Raw genomic sequence first — 4359 nt, 5'->3', positions numbered from 1 at the left:
CATAGTCATCATGTTTTATCATAGCGCTAAAAATATAAATAAGACAGACCCTATTCTGAGCCCTTATTAGCTGCATGCTGAAGCAGTGTGGCTTAGAAAACTGTGGATTACAAAGGGTCTGCTAACCTCCAATATGTTTACAGCATCTCCTTGAATAAAGGTACTATGAAAGGAGTCTGAAATTTTAATTTTCTCTCTATTGTTAGGAATGTAACCAGATTCGCCTGCAGGGCAAGGAGAAGGAACCTTTTTCATCAGTCTTCAAGATAATTAGGTACTGTTGCTTTTAGAGTTTTCATTGTCCAGAATTTTAGCGGAGGGAAATAGAATTATTTCACCAGCTACAACTTAGCTGATTAAATGGATACATCATTCCCTTGAGTAAGTCAAAGTGCAATCTTCCCAGATAAAGTGAGTGCTTAATCATGTTTTATCTTATTTGTCAAGTGGAGATGTTAAGAAGAAAAGATTTAAGAAACTGTAAACATAAAACTCCCTAAATAAAATACCTCAAAACCAAAAAAAAAAAAAAAACAGACAAGCAAACCAACACAAAAAAAAAAAAAAAAAAAACCTCAAATCCCTTTCCTCTTGTAGAGTAAGGACTGTAAATTTTAGATGACAACTTGTTTAAATGAAGATAAGTAATTATTTTAACTATGAAATATCAGTTTTACAATATTGAACTCTAGAAAATAGTGGTCCTTATAGGCCTATAATGAATAGAATTCAATGCATCTGGTGCCAAGATGTCCTGAGTAAGCTTTATTTACAAATACAAATGACTAAAATAATAGAACTTGCCAATGGTATTCCATGTTAGTCTTACTATTCTACCCTCACTAAAACACAGCTAGTTAGCCTTCCATCCAAGATTCAAGCTTAGAATAGAAAATGTTTAATAGAAAACCTGGTCTTCAATTTCCACAAAAAGGAAATGCAGACACAAACATTCACATTAAAAATCACTTTTTAAAATTTAATGATTATTAACTTCTTTCTGTATCTATATCCCCTCTCTCTGCTTCTCTTGCCCTCCTTGACTCCCACCTGTGTGTGTGTGCGTGTGTGTGTGGATGAGGGTGAATGTCTGTCTGTCTGTATGTATGTATGTATGCATGTGCAACAGTAAGTCAGGGGTTAGCAGATCACCTCCAGTTATAAGCAGTTGAGCTTAATGTACATATTTGGGAACTCAGTTATTCTGCTAGAGGGTATATGCTCTTCACTACTGAGCCAAGTCTTCTGAATCCCTAATCCACGATTTTCATTGAAACAAAATCTACTTAAACTGCCAATCCTGAGTTATTCAGGGAAACATAAGAGGTAAAAACATGTAAAATTTTAGCCTCCTGGCTATTTAATAAGGCAGACGGGACGTGTGTTTCAGCATAGGAATTGTCCTTAATAAGCATGTCAGCCATTTTAAATGGAAACCAGAACTTTCAGAGTCATAGTTTAATGATCAATTTTTTACTGTGGTGAATCTCCTGTGGTTTTAGCATGAAGTTGAAGGTCACTGTTTCTCCCATCCTCAGCAATGTCCATCATAAAAGACTACACATTTTTAAATGGGAAAAGCAGGTAACATGTGTCTTCTGACAACTCATAAATGCAAAGTATTTGAAAGGCCTGTATTATCACATTTAATAGAAGTATACAAAGCTCCCATGGAATAAACCAGCAACAAGAGAGTATACACAGAGGGGTTCATGGCTCTAGCTGTATAAGTAGCAGAGGATTGCCACTGGCATCATGAGAGGGGAGCCCTTTGGTTCTGTGGAGGCTTGATGACCCAGTGTAGGGGAGTGCTAGGAAGCTGAGGCTGGAATTGTTTGGGAAGCACCTGCATTTAAGTAGAGGGAGGGAATAAGGAGTTTGCAAAGGAGAAATTGGAAAGTGGGATAACACTTAACATGTAAATAAATAAAATAACCAGTAGAAAAAACAAAATTCTAATAAAACAATAAAATTAAAAAAATAAAAAGAATTAATTTTTTTAAAGCTTAAAAATTTTTCTATCTACCCCTTGGCTTTTAATCTATATTGTAAACAAATTGCAGATAACAAAATGACAGGAAAAAAAATGAATTAAATCTTTGTGAAGAGGCTGTGGCATTGTCCTTATGTGACTAGTGGTCAAAAATTTATGGAGAGCTGAAAGATTGTGACTGGCTTGTTTTCCTGGGAGTCAGATGAAATGCCTATGATCCTTTCAGGGTCTAATGGATTCAAGCCTCCTCACCTGGGAAACAGTGTCACTTTCACTGTCTCAGAGGATATTACTTTTTTTTCACTATAAATATTACATTATTCACTTACCTAACACCCAAACTGAGAAGTCCATGACAGATTTAAAATGGAAAAACCAATAGCTTTATGTCCTCTTTTATGGCCAAAATGTTGATTATATTCATTTATTCCCTGTTCATCACTTATATAGGAATCAAAAACCATAGACATAAAATAAATTTATAATTGCTTTTTCTGATAATTTCTTTCTTTTTCTTCTTTTTAGGTGATGGAGATGCTCTACATAGCTCATGCTGTCCTAGAAGACACTACCTAGACAAAGCTTGCCCACACCTCATGGATCTACCTAGATAGCCTGCTCAGGGCTAGGATTAAAGTGTGCAAACCCACAAGGACCAAAACTGATTGTTTCCTATAACTAGCAATATTCACTTTAGATACTTTTCTGCTTGCATCCATTTCTGTCTGGAGCCATAATGGGACAAGCTAAAAACTAGCAGATGATATCACTGAGACTGCCCACTTCAGATTATTATATAATCTGAGACAGGTACATTTTAGGAAAGATTGTTGCTCTTAATATGCTTTTCCTGTTATTAGTAAGCATATATAACAATCATTAAGTAATAGCCCAACCTTTTGGAGTAGGTATCTGCAGATTTAGGAAGATGTATTGTTGTGTAATGATGCTATACAGACAAATAGATGGCTTTTTAAGTCTTTATGATGATCCTATAAGAATTCCTAAAATTATAACCGTGATTATTAAGCTCTTTTATAGGGGGACTGCTATTAGGTCATTTTCTGGTAGTCAAACTTGCAGTGAAATTCTGCAAGTCTCCCAAGTGTCACCAGTTAATTGACTTCGATAGTAACCAGACTTCCTCCTACTCAGAGAACATTTCAAGAGATCGCAAAACTATTAACCAAAGGTCATAAAAAGGGAACAACTTATTATAGGTGCTAGGACAGAAGATAAAATATTGACTGGGTTTATCCATACAAAATTTCTTTAATAACTTAGGCATGGTTTTAAACCTTCAGTGAACCCGTGGATATGAGGCAGCTGATGGATGTTTAGTCAGATAATTATTCCTAATGGATATGGATGAAATCATTTTCTGTTGTAAACTTCTATTTAAATTTATGATTTGATTTTTTGTGTGAACTTGTGATGAACTTCATAATATGTGATCATGTATTCTGAAAGACGTATAAGTATTGAAGACAAAGAAATTAAAAAGAAGAGAGAAGAAATTTTTTCTGTAGGAGAATTTTTGCTTTTCCCCACTTAGAGTAGAACTTTTTTCTTTTTCCTCACTTTGAAGGAATTTTTCCTTTCCACACTTAGTATCTTTCCACTTTCTGCCTTAGATAGCTTTCATATGAAACTTTTTACAACTTAGTAATACATGCTGTACTCACTTTTTAAAGTTTCACTTTTTCTTCCTGTGACATCTGACTAGCAGCTGGAAATTAGAGCCCAGCAGTCCCTGCTGAAAGAGTACAAAGGCTATGTACTTAAATCTTTGCTGTATTAGTTTCTGGCCTCAGAGAAACATAGAAGACAGGTCAGCTACTGTAGCAAAGGAAATTTGACTTAGATAAATAGATAAACTATATTTTTTTAAAATATAAAGCAACCCTAAATATCTTGTAAGACAAAGTCTTACTGCCCACTGAACCTCTTCCACCTCCAGTGCCTCAAGAAGGTCTGACAAGATAAAAGACCTCCACCAGAGGTTCCTCAGAAAATTGGACATTGAACTATCTGAGGATCCAGCTATACCTCTCTTGGGCATATACCCACAAGATGCCCCAACATATAAAAAAGACACATGCTCCACTATGTTCATAGCAGCCTTATTTATAATAGCCAGAAGCTGGAAAGAACCCAGATGCCCTTCAACAGAGGAATGGATACAGAAAATGTGGTACATCTACACAATGGAATATTAATCAGCTATCAAAAACAATGCCTTTATGAAATTCATAGACAAATGTTTGGAACTGGAAAATATCATCCTGAGTGTGGTAACCCAATCACAGAAAAACACACATGGTATGCATTCATTGATAAGTGGCTATTAGCCCAAATGCTTGAAT

General features: G+C 35.3%; 1 long non-coding RNA gene across 1 annotated transcript; it reads left to right on the top strand.

Moving 5' to 3' along the window:
- The first annotated feature begins 206 nt into the window (after positions 1-206).
- Positions 207-2977, top strand: LOC134484884 (uncharacterized). Its single transcript, XR_010062677.1, has 2 exons — positions 207-274; positions 2519-2977. It is a non-coding gene; the product is annotated as an uncharacterized LOC134484884 (long non-coding RNA).
- Positions 2978-4359: the final 1382 nt, after the last annotated feature.

This window comes from Rattus norvegicus, chromosome 1 (genome assembly GCF_036323735.1).
Source record: "Rattus norvegicus strain BN/NHsdMcwi chromosome 1, GRCr8, whole genome shotgun sequence".
In the NCBI taxonomy this organism is placed as follows: domain Eukaryota; kingdom Metazoa; phylum Chordata; class Mammalia; order Rodentia; family Muridae; genus Rattus; species Rattus norvegicus.
The sequence above is the reverse complement of the archived record's forward strand: the minus strand, read 5'-3'. Positions and strand labels throughout refer to the sequence as shown.